Source organism: Octodon degus, unplaced genomic scaffold (assembly GCF_000260255.1).
Source record: "Octodon degus isolate 3935 unplaced genomic scaffold, OctDeg1.0 scaffold00004, whole genome shotgun sequence".
In the NCBI taxonomy this organism is placed as follows: Eukaryota; Metazoa; Chordata; class Mammalia; order Rodentia; family Octodontidae; genus Octodon; species Octodon degus.
The window spans coordinates 27,857,958-27,870,634 of NW_004524580.1; the positions used below are offsets into that span (position 1 = coordinate 27,857,958).

The following is a 12,677-nucleotide window of genomic DNA, read 5'->3' on the forward strand; positions in this document are numbered from 1 at the left end:
TCCTCCTTCTTCCCCTCCTCCTCCTCCTCCTCCTCCTCCTCCTCCTTCTTCATATTTCATACCAGAAATCAAACTCAGGACCTCACACCTGCCAGGCAGGCACTGTGCCACTGAACCATGTCCCTGGTTGATAATATACAATGAATCAAGTATTAGTACTGTCTTATTAGCCTGTTTTAAAACTCTGCTTCATTATTTTATTTTTTCTCTTTTTAAAATAAAAAAAGGGTTAGAAAGATAGCTCAGTGGATTAAAGCACCTGATTAGGCAGTGGCAGGGGCTGGGATTAGATCCCCCGCCTGCCGTGCCAGCCCCACCACCAGGGTACACTGAGATGGTGACTGAGACTGGGCGTGGGGGCACATACCTGTAATCTCAGTGCTTGGGAGGTTATAAAACAGGAAGGATCACTACAAGTCTAATCTGTGTAATGAGACCCTGTAGACCCTGTACTAAATACATAAAAAATAAAATAAAAAACAAACAAAAACAGCTTTAAGTACTTCTTAGTACTTGTTTGCTATCTACTGTTAAGCAGCATTTCTCCTTTTGCCTATTAGATGTCATTTTTTCTTTTTTGAATCATCAATTCACATTATTTCCTGTTCTTTTTCCCTGGTCATGTTACTCTTTGAGATGGCCTTGTAAGAACTCTTTGTATATTGCATATTAATACTTCAATTATTTATATTTACTATAAGTACCTCACTTTCTATTTTAGTGGGGGTTTCAATGCAGTTACAGTGTGACTTTTAATTTTTATGTATTAAGAAATTTTATCATTTCCTTGTGGTTACTTTCAGAGCTTTTATATGAAGTAAATGCTAGTGTCTCAAAGATTAAGTTTTCAATACTAACAGAGTATGTTTCTTTTCATACATTCTTGTTAGTTTGCAGAAAAATGATTGATTGTTGAGCTAAGCATTTCTAACTGGTGTAATGGAGAGAAAAAATGCTAGGATAAGAAGAGAACAAAATGTCCTTTACAGTTGTTATCAATCACTGTCAGTATTTTGTTAGAGAGCATTGGCTAATGTCTCTTTGTAGAACTTAACTTATCCAAAATAGTTCTCTCCTTCATATATTTTCACTAACTTAATGATCTTAATTTATTATTTCATGTATAACCACAATTATTATGTAGATATTTGTTTGTGTTGATGTCTTTGTTGCATTTTTATGCAGCTCAAAAGAAAATATAAAAATTCAGTGTCTTTGTCATAGTCAAGAAACATCTGAGAAAATAATTCTAGTTAAAATAATAATATGTTTAATAGTCAATTCAGTTTAGCATTAAAGCTTGTGATTTCACATACTCATCTAAGAATTCATGTCAATTATTTCATTTATTTTTATGTCCATTCAGAAAATATTTATTGGCAAGTTCTTTGGTAAAAACCAAGAATAAAACAATAGAAATTTTACAAATTTCACTCTGCTTTTTTTTTGCAGAGTCTCCTACAAGAGTCATATGAAAATTATATGGAAGTGCATACAAAGTACTAAAGAAGATGCTGATTGGAAACATTATATATAACTATATACATGATGTCTAGAAGCATCTCAAACTTTTTATAGCCAAGTCAGACCTTTGGCCCTTGTTCCCTAATCTCAGCCAAACCAAACCAAATCAACCAAAGCAAGACAATACACACACACACACACACACACACACACACACACTGGTTTGCTTAGATCTTGTCATCTAGTAAATGACATCATGATTTTCACAGTAGCTTGCACCATATACATACCTAGATGTGCTTAGTTAATATACCTTATTCTCTGAATGCAAAGCAATGATAAATACTGTGGCTTTTTCTTACAGAATCTGCCACATGATTTTCCTCTTCTCTAGACCTCCACTGCTCTACCTTGACACAAGTATTGGCACTTTTTCTCTGGACAACTATGGAAACTTCCAGTTGTTTCCCCCTTCCCATTTCCTTTGCAGACAGTATTCTGGAGTCAGGGTGGTCTATTAAAGATGTACTCAAGCCATAGCATACCCTTACTTGAAGCTGTTCAATTGCACATGGAATAAAATCCACAAATCTTACCATGACCTCTCTGGCCTTTCCACTTTCCCTGATCTCATCTCCTAGCTCTTTCCTCCAGTTTTCAGATCCAGTTGCAAATGCCTTTTGTTTCTGCCTCTACTACAAACCTCATTCTTTGTGAGGGCCCTTGTATTGCTATATTGTGTCCCTGGGAGATTCTCTCAACTCTATGTAGTTGGTGATTTCTCTTTCTCAATGTGTAAGCTCAAATGCTGCCTCTTCAAAGAGGCCTTCTCAACAGGAAGAACTGGCCCCTCCTCTTTTCTCTGTTTAGTTAATCCCCCATACTTATCACAATCTAGAGTTACAGTAGTCTTCTTTTTTTCGGAACTGGGGATTGAACTCAGGCCCTTGCACTTGCCAGACAAGAATTTATTCTACTGAGCCATCTCCCTGGCCCCCTATTTCTTCTTTGTTTACATGGTAATTGAAAACAGGAGTTATCAAAAGATACAGTGAGTGTTTAATTTTTTAAAAAGACATTATAGTCAAAGACATTGTCAAGAACAATGGGATAAGTGTGTTCAAAGCAAGAAGGAGGTATTTTGAGTATCTTGCAGGAGGATTAATGCCAAGGTCTCTTTTATTGTAATATATTTTACTGTAATCATTCATTGTAATTTGTTATTGCTCCTTGCTGATCAAACATTTAGAGCGATTTCTGTCAAATAAAACCAGAGAGTGGAACCACATCTATCTTATTCACAGGATCTGGCACGTGAACTTCTGGCCTTCCTTCAAAGTCAGAAGGATCATAAAAGGTAAATGTTTTGAATCAATTTAGTCATCAAGGCAGGCATGACAGTGCAATTAAAGATATGAAAGAAGGCTCAAAGAACTGCTTTCAGAAAGTGACAAGAACAACTGGGTACGTTTATTTGAAGCAAAGGGAAGTGTGTTAAGGGAGATTAATGGCAATACTTTTTTTAGTGTAATAAATGTTTAAAAGTTGAACATTCACTACATATTTATCAAACTGCTCCTCTATCTCTTCTGCAATATAAGCCCTTCTTACATCTTGTTCAGTGTCATATTCCTTGGACCTACTATGAAGCCTGATACACAGGTCACAGACAGATAATATGAGAAAAGTGGGTGAGGTGGATGAGGAGATGTCACTGAAGACAGGGTAAGAAAGGGCTGTTCTTGCTGATGCTTTAATGTTATCCCAAAAGAAGAATAGAAATTAACAAGATAAAGAAAGACAGAAATGCACCCTAGCCTACATGAAAAAGTTGGGAGAACAAGTCTCAGATAGAGAGTTGCATGAGTTTAATATGAGTGCATGTTCAGGATGATAGTAATAAAGAGAAAACCTGGGCCAGAACATGAACGGACTTCTTGGGTTTTTTGAGGCACTGCATATTGAACCCATGACTTCTACACTGAGCTACATCCTTAGTCTTTTTTTTTTTTAATTTTGAGACAGACTCTGAGTTGTTCAAGTAGAACTTAAATTTTTTATCCTTCTGCTTCAGCCTCCTAAGTGCTAGGATTACAGTAGTGCACCACAACAACCAGCCAAGAATGGACATTTCCATGCCTTACTAAATGAGTTTGAATGCTATCCTGTAGCGGGTTTTATAAATGGGACTAATACGGTCAGGCTGGCAGTGTGATAAAGATACTAAGTCCCGGCAGGGTGACCAAGGTACCCTCATGGTTTGCTCATACTGCCAATGTGAAGAGGTTGTCTACATTGGCAGAGAGGGCAATGCACTGTCACGGTGAGGGAAGCCCACCAGGGGTCAGCCTGGAATTGGAATAGAGTAGAGTGGGCTGTGTGCTACATCACACCCCATCAGAGTGAAGACGCCACCCATGTGGGAACAGGATAGTGTAAAGTGTTTCTGCTTAACTGGGGTAAGGCCAGGGTCCACAGCATCCTAAGTCAGTGCCAGCACCTGCAGAAATAACAAATACATTAAGGATAATGAAGCCAAATCTTTTTCAAGGAGAGTATTCCATGGTGTTTAGATAGAAATTGCATTACCTCTGTGAACTCATGATTTTCAAAATATGTAGAAGATATATATTTAAAAAATAGATGCAAGGGTATGCATTTATGTATTTATGTATTTGTGTATATACATACATATATTCATATATACATACATGCACTATGCATGAAACATATATGCTTTATCTCTGCCCACTGCCATAAACCCAGGAACAGTGATGACCAGATAGTGTTTGAGTATATAGCACTGTGCACCAAATTTTGACATCAAAATACCATCTTACACTAAAATGAAATAAAGCTTTTTGGAGGAATGATTGATTCTATGTCTGGGGTACAAAAGAATGGGTGAGAGCAGCCAAAAGTGAAGAAGTGCTCAAAGAATGACAAAGACACAACAGGACTCCCTTGGGAAGCCCCAGGTGATTTAAGCAGTAAAACAAGTAGGATTGATGGTAACAGAATATAACTCATTGAATAAAACAGAAAATCATGTTTCTCTGAAAGATAAAGAAGTAATGAATAAACTGAGTATTTTATGGAAATGGGTTATTATAATAATTTCAAAGTAACTCTTCACAAAAATTTGTATTTCAGAACAGAAAGAGGAACTTTATTATAGAAAAGCCTGAAAGATATCTTTTTAACCAACTGATGAAGCTGAATATCATTATAAACAGAACAAATCAAAATGTGCAACACCAATACAATGCTATAAGGAAAATGTAGAGTCTCTTCTGGATCTCTCCAACGAAGATGCATATCCTGATTTTAATTTGAGTAAACATTAGAGAAATTCAAGTTGAGAGACACTCAACAAAACCTCTGAACTACTGTCTGCAAACATGTGCTGGTTTTAAAAGTCAAGACAAGACTAACGACTTGTTCCACATTGAAGGAGATTAAAGCGAAATGAAAACAAGATGCAATGCTTAATTCTGAGCTGACCCTTTTACCACAAAATGTTTTGGAACAATTGATAAAATTTAAATGGGGTCTCAGATTAAATGGCAGTAATACATCAAAGTTAATGATCTGATGTTGATGGCTGTTTTCTTGTTAGAGACAAATGTACATGTTTGCAGGAAATAACACACTAAATAATTTGTGGCTGATGAGGCATTGGCTCTGAAACCTATAAGTAGTTCCAGGAGAAAAAGGTCTTTATGGAACATCTCCCACCTTGTCATCACTTTGCAAGAGTTTCCAGACATAAAATAATAATAATATATCACAAACACTGAAAAACTGTAGAAGATAAATTAGAAGCAGATGAGAGTGAGGGAGCCATGATAGAAGTTATTTAAACAATAAAGTAAAAATGTTAAGACAGTTTCAGTGGAGGTGAGGAGAATGGAAATGTTTAAGAAGTATTTAGGAAGCAAAACTTGATATGCTTTGATGGCTAATTAGATGTCAGGAGAGAGGGAAAGGGAAGAATATTGGGTGACTCAGATTTCTGGCCTGAAAGAAGAGCTGATAGTGCAGGAAGCAAATTTGGAAAGAAGGTATCAGTTTTGACGTCTGGCAATGAGTCACATCTTCCACATACTCTGTGTTACTTCACCAAGTGATCATCCCACTGTTAGGCTGAATTTCTATTCTCTGGCTTCACGTTTGCACAAGAAGGGAATCCCACTAGAGTAACATTCTTGGTCTGTTTTCCCATTCCTCATTCATTTTGCCCTCAGGAATTGGTGCTGCTTAGCTGTAAAATGAATTTGGGGGACATATCTGAACTTGCTCATCATGGCCTCCACAGTTTTCACCTCTTCAGACCAAGCCTGAATGGGTATGTTAGCATAATGAGTGTGTTCTCTGTGCTCCGGTGGTAAAAATCACCTTGCAGCTTGCCAAGGTAAGTCAATGACTGAGGGGAATATGCATCTAATTCAAGGACAACATTGCAGCAAGCACATTCAGTCACTTCTTATTCCCAACAATGATAAAAATTTATGACATTTGATTTAAATTTACCTCCTGCATCTCACCTCTCAATTTGTTTTGATTCTGGGAGAAAAAGAAAGTAATGTCATTAATTTGTCTCCTAAACCTAAACAAGCACACACTTCCTTTTATTTTTCAGTGTCTAATAAACCGCTAAAAGTCCAAAAAACAAAAAACTTCATCGAACTGAATCCAATCAAAGTAAAATAGGACAATGCTAAAATAAGACTGTCTTATCGGGGAAATTATAGATTCTTCTAATTACTTGTTTTTCAGTTTTAGGCAGTTAACATCATTGATTTAGAACTTGTTTCTCAACAGAGAATAATAAGTATATTTATTGTACCTTTGCCTTCTACAGAAAATTCATATTGTATCTACATTACACTGTAGCCGTTCTGAGGATTAGAATAGTCAGTGTACGGACACCACTGCCTTTCACAGCTATGATCAGTTAATTCAGATGACACTTAATGAACACCAATCACATACCAGATGCTGGGCCAGTGCTGAAATTAAGGATTCTTATTTTAAAAATGTAAAAGCCACAATTTCCATTCTAATAGAAGATCTATTCAAGTTTGGAAAAAAGTCACTGAGTGGATCAAAATATAATGTTAATTCAAAAGTGGAAAATCCTATAAAGGAAAATAGTATCAGAGAGACAAAGAGTGACATGATGGTTATTTTATATTCAATGGTCACCGAAGGCATCTTTTTTAAGGCAGCAACTAAATAATGACCTGAGGAAGAATGATAATGAACTGTGTACCTCTCTGAGAGAAGAATATTCCAGAAAAGTCATGGTAAATATATAGAACCTAAAGCAAGAACTGTTTGGCTTATCCAAAGTCATGTAGGAAAGATATCAAGACTGGAGTGAAGTGAGCTAGGTGAAGAGCAGCAGGGCATGGCTGAAGAGGTTAAAGAGAGAGGCAAATTACATATGCTAGTAGACACCTTTACTGTGAGATGGGAAGGCTTTGGAAGGGAGAGTGAACTACATGGTCTAGCTTATGTGACAATCTGATGTCATGACTGGCTGCTGCATTGCAAAAGGATAATAAAGCACAGTATTCGATGCCACCAAACAAGGTAGGAAGGATTCTCAAAAATCCAAGTAAAAGATGGTAATGGCTTACACAAGAGTAACAAAGGGAATATGACAAAAGGGGCCCTAGCTGGGCTTTAACTAAGCTACATTTTATTTATTTATTTGTTTTTGGAACCGGGGATTGAACTCAGGCCTTGCGCTTGCCTGGGAAGTGTTTATTCCACTGAGCCATCTCCCCAGCCCCTAAGCTACATTTTTAATACAGTATCAGTTTTTCAAAATTTTGCTTAGATGGGGCCGGGGAGATGGCTCAGTGGAATAGGCGCTTCCCTGGCAAGCATACGGGCTTGAGTTCAATCCCCGGTTCTGCAAAAAAAAAAAAAAAAAAAAAAAAAAAAAAAAAAAAAAATTGCTTAGGATCCTTCGACATTCTTTTTTTTTACATTTTATATATTTGGCAAGGGTCTCACTGTGTAGCTCCTGCTTGTAGTGATCGTCCTGTTTTCAGTTTCCCCAGTGCTGGGATTACAGGCATGCGCCATCATGTCCAAACTTGGTCACTGGCTCAATGGGCCCCAAGGGTGGAGCTGGCACAGTATGCAGCATGGGGATTGAATCCTGGTCTCTGCACTTGCCAAAGCAGCAGTTTAATCTGCTGAGCTATCTTACTGGCCCATCCTTTAACAGTCTTAAAAGTCACTGAGAACACTATAATCCTTTTATCCAAAGGAATAGGGTCAATTAATATTTAATACAGATAGTAAAAACTAATGTTGAGGTGTTTATAATACATAAGAATATACACATACATACTCTGTTAACCTTCAAAGCTATGATGTCATTTCAGCCCACTTAGCACTCATGTGAAAATAAAAGTTGAAAAAGGTAAAATATCTTTGTACTATTATGAATACCATCATAATCTCACAGACCCCCTGAAAGAGACCTGGAGGCTGCCAACTGGTCCTGAACCACACTGAGAGAACCAGTGGTCTAGAGGATTTTCTGATGGGTTGGATATGGGGTGTGAGAGAAAGAAAGGCATTAAGATTGGGAGCAATATGTTTTAGCTTGAACTGCTATTAAGTGAAATGCAAAGTTTAGTGCTACGTTATTCTAAATTGCTTCTTAGATATCCTACTGAGGTTTAGAGTTAACTGCTACATGTGAGCCTGGAGTTAGGGGACGTGATCATTGCCAGGGATACAAATTTAGGAGTAATTGGCATAATGATTTCACTCAAAGCTCTAGAACTAAACAAGAGTTCATAAGGAATGAATGGAGATGGAGACGGGATGTGGGCTGGGGGTGACTCCTGGGCATTCAACTGATGAGCCCCATCAGTGCAGTTCTGAAATTTCTGTTTACAACACATTGAGTCAAAGGCCTTTAAAGGTGAAATCCCTACTTGAGTCATTTTCACACTCAAATCACCAGTTAGGATGTCCAGCATATGGTATGTTCTCAATTACATTTAGTAGAAGAATGAATAAATCGATGATGACATGTGCTGTGGTACTTTCACATCTGAGCTCTAGAATTTTAGGACAGGGGAGAGTAGGAAACTAAAATGATTAGCTGTAGATTCATAATAAAGTATACTATTCCTTGGTTAGTCAAATAGGTTCCTTTAAATTTAGAGGCAGAGATAATTGGAGATTTTTTACTTTATTCACTTAGGAGCTAGAAGGCTAGATTTCAAATTCTAGTCTACCACTTAGGATATTTAAAGCAAAAATGGCAACTCTACTTTCTGGACATTTAATTTTTATGGAAAATTTTTTTCAGACAATTTTTACATCAATTCATTCTTATTCAGATAGTCTGTGAGATGCTTTAGCAAAAACAAAATGCCAAAGAATGTCCCCACTGATATTTTTGTGCATGTGGAATACAAACCTGAATAATAAACAAAAGGAAAACACAATATTAATAGTCTATTGCTGTCAGTAGTAATTTGGGTACAAAATAATGAGAACTGCACTTTACATTTAAGAAAAGAAATGAGATTTGACTTAACATGTAGAAAGTGCAAATAGTCATGCAGCAGGTGGAACCCTTAGAGGGATGAAATTGATTCCCTGACAAAGCAGCCTGACAGAGGAGTTACTCTCTTTTTGGCCCACTTGCCTTCTGCCATGTGAGGACATAATGTTCCTCCTCTCTAGAAGATACAGCACCTAAGTTTCATTTTAGAATTTCAAAGTGGCCTCATCAGATGACCAAACAGCCAGCACCTTCAATCATGGACTTCTTAACCTCTGAAACTGTGAGGAAATGACTTCCTATTCATCATAAGTTACCCAGACTTAGGTATTTTGTTATAGCAGCACAAATGAACTAAAAAAGGATTAACAGTGATTTTAATCATTAACAGATGCTAACAGCTCTCAGTATATAGTGAGTGCTTTCTGTATTCTGGATTTTCTCTTCCTTGAATTAGGTCAACTTGACGAATACTCTGCCATTTATCTTCTTAGGCTTCGCTCACAGTCAAGTTCTTTGAGGCTATACTTCCTGTGGCTCTCCTCTGTGGGTTCCTCTATGAGGGACATGCATATTGCCTTTTGAGAGTTAGTCAACAATATCTAATATTCAAATGAATAAGGACACTTAGAGTCCTGAACACACCTTGTAAAAGCTGAAGTTATGAAAGCCACATCTAATTGAAAAGGAGAAAATGAAAGTATTGGATCCTGCAACTCTTATTTCGAATAAATCACAGCACACCTGATTTTTTTTTCTTTTCAAAGTTTTATTGATAAACATATAGCAATGAGACAGTTTCAAATCAAATCGAAAGTACAATTTCAACAAATAATACACTGCATACATTCTTCTCAGTGGTTAATTGCTGTACAAGATGCAGACTTGTGATCCTACTTACAAACACCATTAGAAAAAATCATTCTATTCATTAAGAGAATGCAACTATATATCTATCCCAACCACTTTGAATACACAGATACAAAATGGACATTCATAGTTATACCCCAATTTTTTTTAAGTTCCGTTGTTGAATATTATAGGTGTGTAAACTCAGCAAAATATTCTAAAAGAGTACAGAAGCCCATAATATCATTGGGTTTTCTGTTTAACTGGCAATGTCAGAAATTATTGACCTGAGTCCCCCACAGCTCAACATAACAACATGGCTTTACTTCCTATATTTCATCTTCATACTTTTCTACTGGATGGTTAAGACCAAGGTAAAGCAGGACCTGTGCAACAAGAGTTGTAGCTTTTTGGTCTGACAAGGTCAGTGAAATGCCCTCAGAGCACACCTGATTTAATAACCACTATAATAATAAGCTGGGTCATTGAAAAGCTGTATAATTTACATGGCATTTTTTATCTGGTTTGAGCCTTACTATATCCTTGAAAAGTAGACAAATACCATACTTACTTGGTTGACAAATTAAAGATCAGAAAGTGTGTTCAGGCAGTGTGTAACAGAAGCATGATTAGAATTTAATTCTTAGAAAAAGTCACACACAAGAAAAATTTTCCTTATGATTCTATGAGTTGGGAGCAAATTGGTCAAGCAATAGCCGTGACTCATCCACATGGCTGACACTGACGAAAGACCTGCAAACTGTGGTATAGGGTTACAGGATAAATCCTGAGGGTACTTGACTGACCTTATTGATACAAAAGTTACATTTCTTGTTATACAGGTCTTGCTTTATCTTTGTTTTAACCATCCAGCAGAAAAGTATAGAAATGAGGTATATAAAGTAAAGCCATATTAATATGCTGAGCTGTGAAAGGCTCGAGTCAACAACTTCTGTGGATAACCCTCTACTATTGTGGGCTGCTAGACTGTGCTAGGTTGTTTTGCTGAATTCACGCACCTATAGTATTTAGATGCCAATGGAATACCCATTTCTGACAGGATAAACAAAAAAAGGCGATACAAAGGAAGGACCATTTTGTATCTGTATATGCAGAATAGTTAGGATAAATATACAGCTAATTTCACTTAGTTCAATGAGAAGAAATATTTGTACTAATAGTGTTTGAACAGGATATCCTGTCTGCATCTTGTACTATGGATAACCACTAAGAGGATAACAATGTACAATGTATTAATTATTGAAACTGTCCTATTAATCAGTTTTGAAACTGTCTCATTGATATTTCTCAATAAAATAAAATGATTCTATGAGTTTCATGGATCATTTATATGAGATCTAAAAAATGCAGACAAAAATCTTACTAGAAAATAAGAGACTGTATGATGGTTCAATTTATGACTTGTCAGCTTTGTAATGTTGCAAAAGCAATAGATATTCACTAAAGACTATGTTCAAATTTTCATATTTTCAAGGCTAGGCATGCACCATAGAATACTCTTTAGGGTGCAAGGCAGTGGCACTGAGCCACAGTTCCCAGCCAGCACTCTGAGTATTCAGTGAATTTTAACTTTTGGTATTTTAAACTTACCTGGGTTTATTAGGACATAACCCCATTATAAATCCAGGAGAATCTATACTTGTCCTTAGATTGATTTAATTGTTTTTAGACTGACTTAATAATATTGAGAGCTGTACTTCATATTAAGAAAAGCAATGAATATTTTCCAGCTGTGTGGGTCCTAGTCATTTATTAGTGCATATTAATTATGCAGAGCAATGGGCCCCAATGTGGCATTTTTTACATTATACAATATATGTCAATCATATCTATGCATTCCTATTTCTCTCCCCTGCTCTCCCCCACCTCCCTCCTCTGATAAGCCTGTTCTTCTCTAATAGTTCCACATCTCCTTCATGACATCTTTTTCTGTTCTCCCAAGATTCCATTTGGGATAAAATATATAACGTTTGTCTGAGTCTTTGTACTTTGCCTCTTGTGAACTCTAGTTCTATCCATTTTCCTGAAAATAATGTAATTTAGTCCTTATTTAAAGCTGAATTTTACATATATCTCCACTCATTCAGTGATGAGCACTCAGGATGTTCCCTATCCTGGCTGTTGTGAATTGTCCCACAATAAACATGAGTACACAGGTATCTCAGGGTGGGCTCACGGTAATTCCTTCAGGTATGGAAAAAAGTTCTACCTGGATCATTTGATAGTCCTATTTTTAGTTTTGTGAGGAACCACCACTTTTTTCCACAGTGGAAGTACTAATTTACATTCCTACCCAGAGTGTATAATAGTCCTTCACCATGTGATCTTTCAGGAAAGCTTTCTGGGAAATTCTAATTTATCAGGGACTAGTGGTGGATTGATGGAGCCCATTGACTTCTTTTTCAACTTTTGCTCCTTTCAAATTTCTTTTATCTGAAGTTATTTTTATTGTTTTATCTTTCTTTTTTAACTAATCTCACCTGATTTTTATGCAAATCTCTAAATTAGGCATAATCTTCCATAGTTTTCTGCTTTAGGCTACAAACCTTGGTCATATATGTTTCTGTTCTTCTTTCTCTTTCTAATCCATAGTTGTTTTCTCAAATTCCATCCTTCAAAAATACAAATACACAACCTTGATTGTCTTCTCTCCAAGGAGCTAATTAGCATTAATTGCAAGTTCCAAATCAAAGCTCTTCCAGTCCATGGCTGTGTCACACTGAGAAAATTATTCAAACCCTCTCAGTCTCAGGCCCACTCAGTGAGTAAAGAAAAAAATACCTACCTTAGAGCATTCCCA

The 12,677-nt window shown here is 36.6% G+C and overlaps 1 protein-coding gene across 5 annotated transcripts in view; it reads right to left on the reverse strand.

Annotated features, from left to right (window-relative positions):
• Anks1b (ankyrin repeat and sterile alpha motif domain containing 1B) overlaps positions 1 to 12,677 on the reverse strand; it is a 1,319,834-nt gene that overhangs the window by 639,513 nt on the left and 667,644 nt on the right. The window lies entirely within an intron of this gene.